The following is a 16,653-nucleotide window of genomic DNA, read 5'->3' on the forward strand; positions in this document are numbered from 1 at the left end:
CTCATTCAACAAGTCAGTGATGTTGAAGGGACCACAACACCAGTGTTTAATTTTGAGTCCAGGACTCCTCCCACAAGAACACACTACCTCCTGGGATGAGGTGGTGGGAAAGAGAACCCTGCTTTGCCGACATTGATTTTCTGTGGTATAAACAGGTTAGAACTCATTTGGCCTTTGGGACTCACACACAGAACATGAGTCTTCATGAAGTCAGTGTGCAAACAGCCTCAGCTGGATAGAAGGGAGCAACAAATGGACAAATCATCTTCCAGACATGCCTACACCTGTATGGGTGTCCTGATTCATTTATCATTCATTCAACAAATATTAACTGAGGTCCTACTGTGTGTAAGACTGTCCTGCAGGATATCCTGGACATGGAAGACATCCTGTTACAATCCCCAGACTCTTCTCCCGCCCTTAGTCTGGCTGTCACAATCCAGAGAGGGAAGACAGACTTTGGTACCATGGACAGCTCAGCGCATGTATCCTTGAGAGGAATAGGCCAGGAAGGAGGGCAGAAGGCCACACACACCACCTTTCTCAGGAACAGCCTCATTTCCTGATCTCACCCTACACCTCCCTGACATTTAAGACAATCTATACACCCGCCCCTTTAGTGTATGACACCCAAAGTCCACGAAAGATGGTCTGGATGTTCCAAGGCTACTCAGAGAAACAACCCAGACCCACTCTTCCTTTCTCCTTCCTCATCTGCTTTTCCTTGTGATACAATCTCCTAGGACTCTGTGCTCTTGCTTCATAACCCAAACTCTTGATCCTGCCACTGTCCTTTTAGGATTCCAGTTTGTTCTGAGTGTTTCTAGTGCATGAACTTTAATTTTTCCAAAAAATGGGGTCTTATTTAGCTTGCCTCTGTCTTGCCTTGGATAGGAGCTCCCGCATTGTACCCAGACCCCCATGTCAGCCATGTGGCTGCGTTCCCTCTATGCTAAACCTGAACAGACAATCAGGGTGGCCATATCTTCAAAGTGGCTCATTAGGAGAGGAAGGAAAAGCTGGAGTTTGAGAACCAGCTAGAGCTAATTGACAGAGAGAGGTTGCAATTTGTAATTGATAGAGAAGCTCATCACAGGAGTTTCCCTGTGAAGTTTCTTATTCCTTATTCTGACATGAGTGCAGTGGAGGAAGGTTTGAGGAGAGGGAGTCAATTCTGCAATAATTTCTTTGGAAAGCAGGAGACAGATACTGGGGACCGACAGAGGGATGGATGGGCAGTGCTGAGGGCTTGGCGGAAAGGAGCCCATTGTGTGTATGGTTCTGGTCTTTATGTTTGGGTAACTGTCCCCAGTAGCACTCAGCTCCTTGCATGCAGAGAAGATTAGGATAAGGAGTTTACTAACAAGGACAGTGGGAAAACAGAGGTCAATGAAGTTGAGTGTGTCGACAAGACAGTGCTCTCTAGCCCTGCAAAATCATCCATGGGGTATTCCAGAAGCTGTCACTTTGGTTCCCATACATACACTGCCATCTGCTGGGAGGATGGAAGAATGACCCGGAGGCTGCCCATATTTGAGGCCAAGCCAGAATCCTGTCCTAGGAAAGCCCCTCTCTCCTGCTAGTCCCAGCCAGATGGTCCCCAGACTCCCTCCCTGACTCCCTGCCTGCTTTCTGTGGCCTCCAAAGCCCTCTCTCACACCCCATAAATGTACTGATCCCTCTCTGGTTTGGGTTCCTCTTCCCCACCTCCCCATCTGATAGAGTTGCTCCTTGAGGACAGATTTTGTCCCCCAGGCGCAGAGCAGGGACCTTGGGGCATATGACCTCTCAGGCAGGAGATGCTACCTGTCCCCTCCAGGCCAGGCAGGAAAGAGGCGGCCGTGGGACCTGACTTGTCATAGGATGACTTACATGGATGTAACCTCCATGCTGCTTCCAGTCTGCCTGAGGGCCGTCAGCCCAGGAAAACCAGGCCTGTTCCAGAGCTAGCTGCACTGAAACTGCACCGGGAACAGAGACTGCCCCTCTTGTGATCTCTGGGAGGAAGGCAGGGGAGTCAGAGCCACCTAGCAGACCACCAGAGAGAGAAGACCCTCTGAGACCTCCCATCAGAATCCCCACGTCATGGATGAGAAAACTGAGGCCCAGAAATATGGTGCACCACGCTGCCCCTCCTGATAAGAGGGACTATTAAAGCACATTCCTAAGGGACTCAGAGGACATGTAGTATAATCCTTGCATTTATAGATGGGGACACCAGGCCTGGGGGGGGTAGCAGGACAAAAGGATGCCAACCTGCTACGCATTGCAGTGCTAGTTAGTATCTGTCCTGTGCTTTCTCTGTGCACCAAACTGCCCCCCCCCTTAATGGAAGATCTGCCTGAACGCAGGAGGACTCTGGGGGAGGGGATGGGCAGGGAGGCTGGCCAGCCTTCTGGTGAGGAAGAATGCTGAGGCAGCAGCCCCTGGCTGCCCTGTCCTGCTGTGATGTTCCCACCATTTCCTTTGCTGCTCAGAGCAAGGCCAAGGTAGGAGGCTTATTTATTCCTGCGCTTTTATTTATTCATCTTTTATTCATTCACATCCTGTCAGTGTATATTGTTTACATTATAAATCATATGTATTCCCACACTCCCTCTTAAGGAAAAGGCCCAAGAATACAGATTGTTGCAAAGCTGTGAAAACGGTGGCGGTGGCGGCACTCCATCTCCTTCCCCCTCGGGCCTCCCGATGGGGTGTGGGAAGCCCTCATTATGGCAAGGTGAGGGCTGAGACCACCTGGACCTCCCCAGGCACCAATGGCGTGCAGCATGTACTTCTGACTCTCAACAGAGGGAGCATAAGAAGGAAGAGGGATGAGAGAAGATAGGAGTCTGCAGGGAAACCTAAGGATGGCATATTCTCCACACTCACTTCCTGAGCTGACCAGGCAGGGCTGAGCTGGGGGCACCAGCTGTCTGAAGCCATCTGAAGGGAGTAAGCTGAATCCAAGCTACTCCGGAGGAAAGCCATAAGCCACCAGAGAGATGATTGCAAATGCCAAGACCAAAGGAGGAGAAGCAGATTTGTGAAGGAGAGATGGAAACAAGAGCTGGTAACCTGCTAGGGCATGGCATCGGAGCAGAAGTGGGTCAGGAGCAAATGCAGTAGGCACCCAGGGGGCCTGGCGGGCAATCACAGTTTGCATTTACAGACTGCCCTGAGTGAGTGGGAGGGCCTGGAGTTCTGGCCAGCCTGGGACTGGAAGAACTGGACTGAGCAGATGTATCCTGCAGCTGCCAGACTGAACAAATGGGAAGTGGTACATATATCTCCGTGCAGTGGGGGGAAAAATCATTGTTTTAATTGTATATCAAAACCTTTGGATATGTCTAAAGCTATACTCAGAGGAAGAGTCATAGACTTAAATGTATTGTTGGACAAGGTTAGTAACTAATAGCTAGCACAACAGGCAAACCCCCAAGTTGCAGGGACTTAGCACAGTAAAGGTTAGTCCTTATTCATGCTACATGCCTGTTTCAATCAGTCACTCAGGGGTGCACGCTGATAGAGAATCTTCTGCCTTGTAGCTGGACCATCTGGAACACATAACCTACAAGATTGTGGTAAAGCAAAAGGAAAAGGAGGAAGAAGGAGGAAGAAGACATACCGGCTCATAACTGTTTCAATCCAGACAAAATATAAACCACCTTCTGCTCACAATGCATTGGCTAGGACTAGTTGCAGACCTGATGCCAAATTCCAAGAGACCCTGTGATATATAAGGGGAGATCACACATGTATCCAGGGAGCGCTGTCTCAGGAACATTAAACATTAAACAAGAAACCATTAAAATCCGTGACTTAAGCATCCAGCCAAAGAAAAAAATAACAAAATCATCCTAAGAACAGTAGTAAGAAGAAATTAATAATAAAATAGAAAGCCATTCATTAAGAACAATTTATTAACTGCCCAACTGATGAAAAGACTAACACAGATGAATTACTAGTTAATCAGATTTTTTTTTAAAAAAAGCAAAGAAGCACAAGTAGACAAAACGGGGAAATAACCACAAATATGTAGAAAATTAAAATGATAATTTTATAATTTCACAACCCTGTGTTTCATGTATTTTAAAAACTACATGAAATTATTTCTAGGAAAATATTATTACCAAAACTGACTAAAGACTGTTAATAATCATGGCAGATATTGAAAAAAAATTTATGATTTTCTTGTATATATACATACACAAACACACACAGAGCTTCACAAGTGAATTCATTCAAATCTCTGAGGAACAAATAATTGTGGAATTGAACTGTCCAGGGCATGAAAAGGAAAGGAGATCTCCAAGTTATTTGTTACAAAGCTGGTAAAATACAGATAGTAAAACTGGACAAGGCAAAACAACTACTACAGATTAATCTCATTTTGAATAACAAAACCAAAATCTTCAATAAAATATTAGCAAATAAGACTTAGCAGCATATTTTTAGGTATTAATTACCAAGTAAAGCTATGGTATAGGAGCAACCAGATCTCAGGACATGGACAGGTCACAGGAGCTGAAATGACTGAGATACCCAGTTTGACATGCAAGAAGGTTAGATGAGTTGGGTGGGAAAATGATGCAACACACAATTATGACTCTACTTCTAAACTCCTAGCCAGAGGTGAAGTGGTATAGAGGCAGAGCTTAAATGGGGGTCGTGAGATCACACTAAAGAGAACCTGTGACGTTAGGATCCCTACTGTGAGCCTTCTGGACCTCTAGAAAGCTGAAAACAGATGAAAAACAGGCACCTAGGGCAGGGGAAATAATATTGCTGAGAGTCTGTGTGCCACTGCTCACTTGAGTGGAAGCTGTTAACTGTCTTAGCTCTCTCCTCTCCCCAGACTATTCTTCAACAATCCACTCAGTTGTAAGATGAGATAGAACCAGCTGGAAGTCACACAGGGGCTTAGCAAAGGGCAGGGGGTGAGGAACATAAAAAAAAAAAAAGAACAGAAACAAAAAAAGCAGATGAAGGACATACATTTCAAGAGGAATTAAGCAAACAAAGGAAGGATGCAAACAAATAATTTTCGGTAGCCTTCATTAAATTATAGATTACATGATCTCTCTTTCTAAAGAAAAGTACAGAGAAGAGACACAAAGGTGTAGTGAAGAGCTTATAGGATAGCAAATAATAAATAAGGTGGCAAAAGTCAAGAGAATAAATAGAAACAAAAAGAAACAAGAGAAACAGGGGTGCCTGGGTGGCTCAGTGGCTTAAGACTTTTAATTTCAATTCAGGTCGATCTCAAGGTCTTGAGATTGAGTTTAGAGTGGGATTTCATGTTGAGCACAGAGGCTGCTTAAGATTCTCTCTCCCTCTGCTCCTCTCCAGTTCGTGCTCTCTCTCTCTCTCTCTCTCTCAGCAAGCAAGCAAGCAAGCAAGCAACAGTGAGATATACAGAGCAACCTCCCATTAGAAGCAACAAATAACAGGAAAAAAAAATGAATGAAAATACAGCCAGAGTCCTCATGATCAGAATTTTAGGAAATCACACTAGATAAAATGGAATAAAAATAAAAATGAAAACATGATTATGAAGAAGTTGATAAGTAAGGAAGACTAAAGAAATCTACTATGTATAATTAGTGTTTCTTAACATGAAAATGTCCCCAAAGAAAATTAAAAATACTTACCTATCTTTCACACATTTTCTCCACCCCCCCCCCCACATCTATCTGTATATATGCTCAGAGATTTCTAAAATAGTGTTCATCAAGAATTATAGATGTTTCTTTCCAGGTGGTAGAATTTAGGAGTGAATATTAACTTTCTTCTTTGTATCCTGTATTGTATCTTATAGTAAGCATATATTAGTTTTATAAAAACAAAATCATTATAGTTAGAAAGGAATTCAAACAATTAAAACAACCTATGGTTCTGAAATATCAAAAATTTTAAACAACCATATACAAAAATTAACTCAAAATGGATAAAGGTCCTAAATGTAAAACTATAAAACTCGTAGAAGAAAAACATAGGAGACAGTTTTGTTGACCTTGCATCAGGCAAAGAGTTCCTAGGTATGACACTAAAAGCACAATCCATAAAAGAAAATATTGATAAATTAGACTTCATCAAAACTGAAACTGTTGCTTTGTGAAGGATACTGCTAGAAGAATAAAAAATATCAGCCACAGATTGGGAGAAAATATTTGCAAATCATATGCCAGACATGACTTGTATGCAGAAAATATAAAGAAACTCTCAAAACTCAACAATAAATAAGCAACTTAGTTGTTTAAATGGCAATGGTTTAAATTGATATTTCACAAAAGAAGGTATATTAATGAATAAGCACATGAAAAGATGCTCAACATCATTAGTCAGATAAATGTAAATTAAAACCACAATGACATACCAGTATGTACACATCAGAATGGCTAAAGTTAAAAAATGAAAACTGACAATATCAAGTGCTGATGAGGACAGGGAGCAACTGGAACTCTCATACACTCCTGGTAGAAATGCAAAATATTACAGCTCTCCGGAAAACATAGGCAGTTTCTTTAAAAAGTGAAACATTTGGGGTGCCTGGGTGGCTCAGTCGGTTAAGCATCCAACTTCCGCTTCAGGTCATGATCTCATGGTTCTTGAGTTCGAGTCCCCCATCGGGCTCTGTGCTGACAGCACAGAGCCTGGAGCCTGCCTTGGATTCTGTGTGTGTCTCTCTCTCTCTGCCCCTCCCCCGCACTCACACTCTGTCTCTCTCTCTCAAAAATAAACATGAAAAAATTTTTTTGAAAAAAGGAAATTGAAACACTATTTACCAACACTATGTCCTTTGCATTCCATTTCTTGGTATTTACCCTAGATAAATGAAAACCTATGCTCACATTAAAAAAATGTACAAAAAAGTTCACAGCAGGGTGCCTGGGTGGCTCAGTCAGTTAAGCAACTGACTCTTGGTTTAGTCTCAGGTCATGATCTCATGGTCTGTGGGTTCAACCCCCACCTCAGGCTTTATGCTGACAGTGCAGAGCCTGCTTGGGATACTCTCTCTCTCTCTCTCTCCCCCTCCCCTGCTCACACACACTCTTTCTCTCAAAATAAATAAACAAAAAAAATTTCATAGCAAAATTTTGTAATCACCAAGACTTCAAAACAATCCAAATGTCCTTCAATAGGTGAATAGATAAACTGTGTTATATCCGTACAATAGAATGCCACTCAGCAATAAGAAGCAATGAATTATTAATACACACAATAACTTCAATGAATCTCAAATGCAAATGCATTTTTCTAGGTGAAAGAACCCAATCTCGAAAGATTACATACTGTATGATTCCATGATTCTGGAACAGGCAAAAATATAGAAACGGGGGTGTCTGGGTGGCTCAGTCAGTTGGGCATCTGACTCTTGATTTCGGCTCACGTCATGGTCCCAGGGTCATGGAACTGAGCCCCACATCAGGCTCCATGCTTGAGATTCTTTCTCTCCCTCTGCCCTCCCCCCCCCAAAAAAATTAAAAAATAAAAATAAAATATAGAAACAGAAAACAGATCCATGGTGGTCTGGGGTGGGTACAGGGAGAGGATCTGAAGACAAAGGTGCAGCACATGGGAATTCTCGGGGGTGTTGGAATTGTTCTGTATCCTGTGTGAAGTGGTGGTTAAAAGGATACAAGTATGTGTAAAAACTCATAGAAAAAGTGAATTTTACATTTGTAAATTTAAAACCGTAGGGGCGCCTGGGTGGCGCAGTCGGTTAAGCGTCCGACTTCAGCCAGGTCACGATCTCGCGGTCCGTGAGTTCGAGCCCCGCGTCGGGCTCTGGGCTGATGGCTCGGAGCCTGGAGCCTGTTTCCGATTCTGTGTCTCCCTCTCTCTCTGCCCCTCCCCCGTTCATGCTCTGACTCTCTCTGTCCCAAAAATAAATAAACGTTGAAAAAAAAATTAAAAAAAAAAAACCGTAAAAAAAAATTCCCCAGTGAACATTTAGCTTTCCACATTCAAAACCTTGTTGTGAACAAACAGCTGTATCAACCCAGACAGAGGGGGAAAGAGTATAATGCTTGGACCTACAGGTTGCCAAGGCTTTATGAAGACATAAGACTGTGCCCTTGTGGTGACACTAGTTTATTTGTTAACATACTTCATTAGTTGCATAAGAAAAACAAACAAAACAAAACAAAAAATAGAGAAGACTGTGCCCAAAGTACCACAAATTAAAAAATAATTACTATTTCAAAACAAAATCTTGAAAGCAAGGCTACTGAGTAGAGTTTCTGCTACTTATCAGTTTTGAAGCCCAGTCGATTTCTACCTTTTGTTTTGGTCACACGGTATTGAGAACATTCTGAGGTAATGCAAATGGAAACATATTTTACGCCTTGCATCCTCAAGATTATCTTTAATTAACCTCAGAAGCTTGAAAGAGAATAGTAGAAAATTGGTGTGTTTGTGTCCAATAGAGAATCACCAAAATTACCTAATTGCTTGCATTCCTTATTAAATAAAGTGTCAAAAATGGAGAACTCCAAACTTATTATGTTTTATGGAAATATTTATAAGAAATTCAAATATGTTTGGAGAAATGAAAGAAGAATCTTTATGCTTAGGCTCTACCTTTTAAAAAATGTGTTAACATGACAGTAGTAGTTAACACATCAGGAGTTGTCAATATATTCAAACTTAACATATACTACATTTGAGTACGTGTTATTCTAAATATAGTTAGAATATATTTGGACAAAAATAAGAACAAACATTGAAGAAAGCCCTGAAGCACCTGAGTTTCTGCAGAACAGCATTTAAAAACCACTCAGCATGATAAACACCATCTAAGCCAAACATGAGAATGTGGATGATCAATCATTCAATGTAAAACTGTTCCCACTTCATTTGCCCAATTGTAGTTTTCAGCTGCTATATAATATGCATGTAACTTATTTCCAGCCAGTTGAGGGGATTTTTCAAAGCATTTTATCTATAAAATCTATATGTTGTCATCATCATCAAACCATTCAAAGAATATGTATTGATGCCTACCATGTGCCAGGCACTGTTCTAGGCACTTGGGAAGTAGAAGTAAGCAAAACGGACCACACTCCCTGCCCTCGTGCAGCTTACACTCTAGTGGGGAGAAACAGGAGAGAAACCAAAGTAATAACCTATAGAATGTGATAAGTGTTGCTGTAGAGTATATGTTTGTGCCCCTCTGAAATTCATACGTTGAAACCTAATCCCCAATGTAATGGTACTTGGAGGAAGAGCCTTTGGGAGATGATTACGTCATGATGATGGTGAGCCTCATGAGTTGGATTAGTGTCCTTATGAAGGAGACCCCAGAGAGCTCCTTTGCCTCTTCTGCCATGGGCACCAGAAGAAGATGGCTATCCATGAACCGGGAAGCAGGCTTTCATCAGACACCAAATCTACCAGTGCCCTGATCTCAGATGATAGCCTCCAGAACTATGAGAAATAAAGCTATGTTGTTGATAAGTCACCCGTCTGTGGTGCTTGGTTATACCAGCCTGAACTGGCTAAGACAAGTGCCATGGAGGAAAATAAAGTAGTGCAGGTGGATAAAGGAGTGTTTACCTTACATAAGCTGACCACAGAAAGTCTCACTGAGAATGGCAATGTTTGAGCAAAGACTTAAAGGAGGAGAGAGGTTGAGCCATGCAGATATTTGGGGCAAGAGTTCAAAGACTCAGGGTGGTGCTGCCCAGGCCTGTGTGTGAGCAAGGAGGCTAACATGGCTGCAGCTCGAAGCACAGACATCATAGGAGATGTGTTCAGAGAGGCAAGGACACTGTATTTACAAATGGCTGCTTTGGGTCCCTTAGCCACATTATAGTAGGGTCCAATACTTCTCTCTACCACCTTTCCCTTCCAGGATCACTGTCTTCCATTGCATTTGGGAGAAACAGCCTTTGTTTCAAGTGCATTCTTACCAAACATGCAGTAGCCTACCTTTTCTTTCACCTGGTCATTCCACAGCCCTCCATGCACATTGTTTCTTGTCACCTTTGCTTCTGGGATTAGCATTGTCTACTGATTCGATACTGCTCCCTCAGCCCTGGTCTTAGGAGATGAGAGTGCCTCGCTCCAAGCAGGGACCAATCCTCTCCCATATTCCCCAGCACCAATGGCACAGTCCATTGTGTACCACAGACTTTTCTAAAGGCTCGAAGAAACCATAAGAGGAATGCAGTGCAGGAGGAAACCCTGGATATCACTTTACTGAAATCATAATCTACCGAGCATCTCTCATCATACATAGGGAGCTATTTCCTGGCTGACTCTCTCTTCTACCAACCACAGGCCCTCAAACCCTGCCCTCTCTTCCCCAGTTCCTTGCTGTTGAATTCCTGTCTCTGAGCCACCAGAGATCCCAAAGTTTACAACATAACAGCCTCTCATTGAAGGAAAACATCACTTTAACTTATTCTTAGAAGCCCCTTGTCCTTATTGTCTCAACCCCGACTCCGTATAGACGACTCAATGGACCTTGCCAGGAGATTCACAGGAGCATTTTCCCTGTGCCAACATCAAGTCTTCTGGAAACATCTGCCTGGAAACTTTTCTAAAAATGGCAATATTCTATTTCTATGGTACTTGATGCAATGAAAAACAATTATGTGTTGAATTTAAATAAATAAATTTAAAATAAAAAAAAAAGTACGTGTTATAGGAAACACAAAGCAGGAGGCATGTTACTAAAATGTTTCCATTTGTCTTAAAACCAGAAGGAAAAATGAATTTTTAGCAGAAAATGCCTTGATATATAGTAGTAACATATTTGTTTTTATACCAATGCAGTCATAAAATGTAACTTTAAATATGTTTTATGGAAGATGGGACCCATCAAGGCAAAAGCACCAATGACCCATGACAATCCTAATGTGGTCCTGTGGCCAGTCAGAGCCCACCATGACTTGAACCTGACTGGGGCATTCATGCTCAGCAGTTTGTCTATGCCACTCAGATTTGGTAACAAAATTAGAGCAAAGTGAACGTGACCCTTAAGCAAAATAGAATAATATTTATTTCAAGTTATAAAAAAAGACAAAAGGGAGAAAATTAGGTAGAATTAAACTGACTTCTTTTGTGACTCTTTTCTAGGCTCTAGGATCTGGAACCATATGCCCTTCTGGAAGCAGGTCAGACATTGAATAATAACAATATGCATTTAACAATAATAGTGATGATGGTGGTAACAATCAATCAGAGGCAAGTTTTAGTCTAAGTGCTTTGCATGCAAACTCACTTGCTTACAAAAGTTATTTTGTAACTTGTTAGGCAAAACTCACTCATTGGGCAAAAGTTACAATACTTTCAGTTGCAAGAAACAAAACTCCAACCCAATCAGGCAAGCTTAACACATATGGAAAAGAATGGGAGGAATGTATTGACTCCTATGGCGGGGAGGTTTCCAGGAAACCCACAGAATCGAAGGAGGAGCAGGGAGCAAGAAGGGTCTGGGGCTGGAGCCTGGATTCCACAACAGGCTTGTTCTCCATTTACCTCATTTCTGCTTATTTCTGCTGGTTTCACTGTGTCCTCCAGACAGGCCTATTCCATATGGTGGAGAGATCATCTGCCTGGAGACCCCAACCTTGCATCTGTCTTAGTTTAGTCTCCCCCAAAGCAGACTCCAAGGTAAGACTTTGTGCTACTTTATTTGGAAGATCATCTCAAGAAGGGAGTGGCAAAGAGAGGTAAGGAAGGAGATGAAGCCCCAGAATGGGTATGTTAACAAGCAGGTTATGGTGGCAGCAGTTAGAGCTTAATCCCACCGGGATGCCCGGGAAAGAATGTGCAGAGAACCCCTCAGGTTGTCCACCCTAAGGTAGTTATCTACCAGCTCCCCTCCCTCGTTGTCTGAGAGTTGCTCTGGGGTGATAGCTTCCAGCAGGTCTAGCTCGTTCCACAGTTTAGAGAATGGCCTTATGCAGACAGATGCAGGACTCCAACCTACATACAGGAGCTATCTGCGGGTGACCTCAAAGGTGAACCACTGGGATCTGAGTGAGCACCTGTAACATTCACTACAACTCCTTGTAGCACTGTGTCCCCCAAAGCATCATGGAGCTGCTTCTCCTCCAGCTCCAGCTCCAGCTCCAGCAAGCTCTGTGAAGGATCCTGATCTAGCAGGCCGAGGTTCAAGTTCCCACCATGGGCCAATCACAGGTCCAGAGGAATGGAAGGCTGCTTCCTAGTAAGGGGGCAGCTTTATCTGTTGGAATAGAAAATGTTCCCCTAGTCCTTTCCTCCACTCTCTTCAGTAACTAAAACCGATATTCATTTTATAAGTACTGAGTCCTAAGGCGAAGCCTGGATTGCCTTTGCCCAGCAACCAGGGTACTGACAGACCCCAAACTGCCTGGTTCTCCAGTTTTCACCAACCCGATCCCCCTGCAGGAAGAAAACAGTCGTTATCAAAAAGGCCATTGTCATTCTCCCTCTTTAGAAAAATTCCCATTAAAGATAAAGCAAATTTTAATTAGATTAAGTATCCAATTACTGTAATTACATTTTTTAAAAATTCACATCATGAAGATGACCCTTTTTAAAAGGGTTACAGGAATAATTAGTGTATTCATATTAACCAAAATGTATTGGATAATATTTATACCCAGAAGACAAAGTACATTACACACATTTCACCTTTGGGGAAAGCTTGCAAATGTTTTGGCAGTGGCATGAATATTTATAGGCAAGGGTGTGCTTTAGCAAGATTATGTGAGGAAGCATTTAAATGCTCACCAATTTTTACCCAGGGGTAAAGTATACAGAAAATGTAGCGCAGAGATTATGGATATGCAAAGTGTGACTTAGGCAGGGAATTTCTATCAGTTTGCTTAATTAATTGGAGCCAAAGACTATTTCTTCTCATTCGAGGCAGAAAGGCCCAAGGTATCCAACTGTGACTTCTCTCTGCGCTGCATCCGCCGGGGGGCAGGGGCCAGTGAAGAGAGGTGGTAGGAGAGTGGTCAGGACTCTCATACTTTGACCAACCACCAGCAGGAAGCCTGGGGCCTCATGCCCCTCGCCTCTACCCACCCAGTCCTGGTCAGGTAAAGCTTTAGGGTCCTCCCAGTGGGTTTTCGTCTGAAACTGCCTCCCCTTTTCTGATTCTAGTTTTCTTCCTTTTGACCTGCTTTGAGCCACAGCTCCGGCTGTTGTTTCATCTCACACCCAACTGCCTTTCAGGCTCCGTCACATTTGCTAGCTCAGGGAGGGAGACGGCACAACCTCCATTTCACAGGTGAGGAAACCGGGGCTCTGGAGCTTGAAACAACTCCTAGAACTGTGCCGCAGAGCTGGCCTCTCAAGGGACTTCTGTTGCCACCGACCCCAGACCTGCTTGCGGTCACCACCAACTGCAGGAATATCCCACCTCTGCTGCCACCTGGGACCATCAGAAAAGGCAGCCCGGCATTGCTGTTTCCTCTCATAGATAACTTCCAAACCAAAGTCCCGCATGGGTGTGTCTGATTAGGGAACCAGTTATATACCTGTGCCTCAGTGGCGAGGGGCAATACCATCTGCTGGACTCCACATTGAGAAAGGGAGGTTCTTGATGCAGATAACATCAAAGAAAGGGTATTCAAAAGATTCTGGACATCCACAATTGACAGGCGATCTAGCACATTTCCTTTATCCTTGATGGAAATTCTACCCTTCTTTCAAGGTCTGGGTCCAGTATACCCTCTGTAGGCATCCTGCCCCATCTTCCTGACTTTCTTATTTAACCTCTTCATTCTGGACTTTGGAGTTACACGCCTTGCTCCCTTCTGCTTAGTGTTCTGGATACTTGGGTCTCATTTCCCTGTGAACCACCCCAATTTCCTACCTATATTAAGGGTCCGTGACTCTTCACAATGGCCTGCTGTGGTTCTTTGGGCTTTTTTAAGAACTGTTTTCAGAGACCGAGGTGCATCCCTGGAATCTCCTCTGAGATGGAAAAGCCTCAATTGCAGGGGGAATTCATTTTTGGAAGTGGCCAAAGTCACTGTATTCATCAGAGTTCTCCAGAGAAAGAGCCAATTGGAAGTGTGTGTGTGTGTGACTGAGGGTGGCGAGGGGAGGGGAAGGGAGGGGGAAAAGAGAGAGAGAGACAGAGATTTTAAGGAGTTGGCTGATGTGATTATAGAAGCCAGGCAAGTCCAAAATCTTCAGGGTGGGCTGACAGACTGGAGATCCAGGAAGAGTTGATGCTGCAGTTCAAGTCTGAAGAGCTCCTGCTGCAGAATTCTCTCTCTCTCTTTTTAATGTTTATTTATTTTCTGACAGAGAAAGAGACAGAGCATGAGTGGGAGACAGGCAGAGAGAGAGGGAGACACAGAAGCTGAAGCAGTCTCCAGGCTCTGAGCTGTCAGCATAGGGCCCGATGTGGGACTCAAACCCATGAGCTGTGAGATTATGACCTGAGCCAAAGTTGGAGACTCAACTGATTGAACCACACAAGTGCCGCCAGGATTCTCTCTTAGGGGAGATCAGTTTTTTGTTCTGTTCAGGACTTCAACTGATTGGGTGAGTCCCACCCACATTATGGAGGACAATCTGCTTTATCAAATTCCACAGATTTTTAAATTTTTTTAATTTATTTTGAGAGGGGGAGAAGGGGCAGAGAGACATAAAGGGAGGGAGACAGAATCCCAAGCAGGCTCTGTGCTCTCAATGCAGAGCCTGACATGACGCTCAAACCTATGGGATTATGACCTGAGCTTAACCCACTGAGCCACCCAGGTGCCCTGTCAAACTCCACAGATTTTAGTTACTCTCACCCAAAACACCCTCACAGAAATATCCAGAATAAAGTATGACCACATATCTGGACACCGTGGCCCAGCCAAGTTGACACATAAAATGAACCATCATGGTCACTAAGGGGCAAATTTGGTGGATGGGATACAGAAACCTATTGTGGACAAAATCAGTGACTTTTTGAAATGAGACTCTTTGGTTTGATTCTTCTTTTGACCATGTCTTTTTAATTGAAATATAAGTATATTGAATATTAAAATTGACATGGAACATAATAGTTTTAAAAAAAGAACATGATAGTTTCATGTATACAACATGATTCAGTATTTGCATATATTGTGAAATGCTGACCAAACAGCATAGTTAACATCAATCACCACACAGTTACAATTTTGTTTCTTACAGGTACTTTTAAAAAATGTTTTTATTTATTTTTGAGAGAGAAAGAGAGCGTGAGCAGGAGAGAGGCGGAGAGAGAAGCAGACGCAGAATCTGAAGCAGGCCTCAGGCTCCAAGCTGTCAGCACAGAGCCTGATGCGGGGCTTGAACCCATGAACCGCGAGATCATGACCTGACCCAAAGTTGGACGCTCAACTGACTGAGCCACCCACGTGCCCCTTTTCTTATGAGAACTTTTAAGATTTCTCTTATCAACTTTCAAATATACAACACATTATTATTAACCATAGTCACCATGCTGTACATTACATGCCCAGGGCTTATTTATTTTGTAAGTGGAAGTTTAAATATCTTTTGGGGTGACTCTTCAAGAAAACTGTTGATTCCTAGGAAGATGTATAGTTGCTCAGAGCAGTGGCAAAATCAGTGTGTGTGGGAAACCAGCAACATCATACTTCAATAACTACCTACTGTGAACCAGTTCTGTGCTCGGCCATGTCAAGGAGAGAAGACATAACCCTATCCTCCTGCGGTTCCTGCCCAGGTGAAAAGACCCAACAAACCCATGATAAATAGTGTCCACAGCAGTCCAATGAAAGAAGAGTCAGCATAAGTTGTAGTGTCCAGGAAAGCTTCCTGGAAGAGGTTCAGACCTGTTTGGGCCTTCTATATTAGGGCAAGGTCAGCTGTGAAAGGGGCGGAGAGAAAGAAATCACTGACAGCAGCTGCAGATCAGTGGCTCCAGCTGTGGGCTCTCAAGCGCCTCATCTCAGAGAGACCTGCTGGTCATTAAAAGGCGGAGTAGAAGCTTCTAAGGAGAAGGAGACGAAGGGAGGTCTTTCCTTTCCTTGGGGTTTAAGGCTGGAAGAGTCCCCTCTCTGCCTCCTACTGCACACCAGAGAAAGGTAGGTTCTCCGCCCTTGGTCTCACGATCCGCGAGCAGTCGCCTCTGGGCTGAAATTGGATGTCAAGAGTAGTGTCACAAAAGTAAATCAGGAATGCTGGAAAGGTAACTAGCATAAGGATAAGAACTCCAGCAACACAGGAGAAAGCTTCTAGGGAGCAATTTACAAGTTCTGTGGCAGTGGGACCACAGGCGGGAGGAAAAGAAGTTTGTTCAAATGTAGGAAAATAAAAAATACAATGATTAAAAAGGACAGTTATGATTAAGGGCAGGCATTTATTCAGTTTCGTATTATCATCAGTGTGTTTCTGCACGTAAAGGACTTAAAAGTATTCCTCGCAGAGCCTATTGCCGTTGTTACAACCACTCTCAAAACCAACACAAATCCTACCACTCCTTAGAAGAACATGTCATCTGGCCACTCATTATACGTTTTGTGTCTGTCACCTTCTAACTTTCTTATTCTAAGTTTCAGTAACTTCTTACTCAAGATTTTAACATCCAGGTCACTATCTTTTCCACCCTGTTTCTGTTCTCCTACTTGGGAACTTCAATATCATGGTGTAATCCGAGTTTCCTACTGTGGCCTCTCATCACTTTACATGAGCACTCTTGCTAATGTTATCTTCTCC

This window comes from Herpailurus yagouaroundi, unplaced genomic scaffold, assembly GCF_014898765.1.
Source record: "Herpailurus yagouaroundi ecotype Mexico unplaced genomic scaffold, PumYag 218, whole genome shotgun sequence".
Taxonomy (NCBI): Eukaryota; Metazoa; Chordata; class Mammalia; order Carnivora; family Felidae; genus Herpailurus; species Herpailurus yagouaroundi.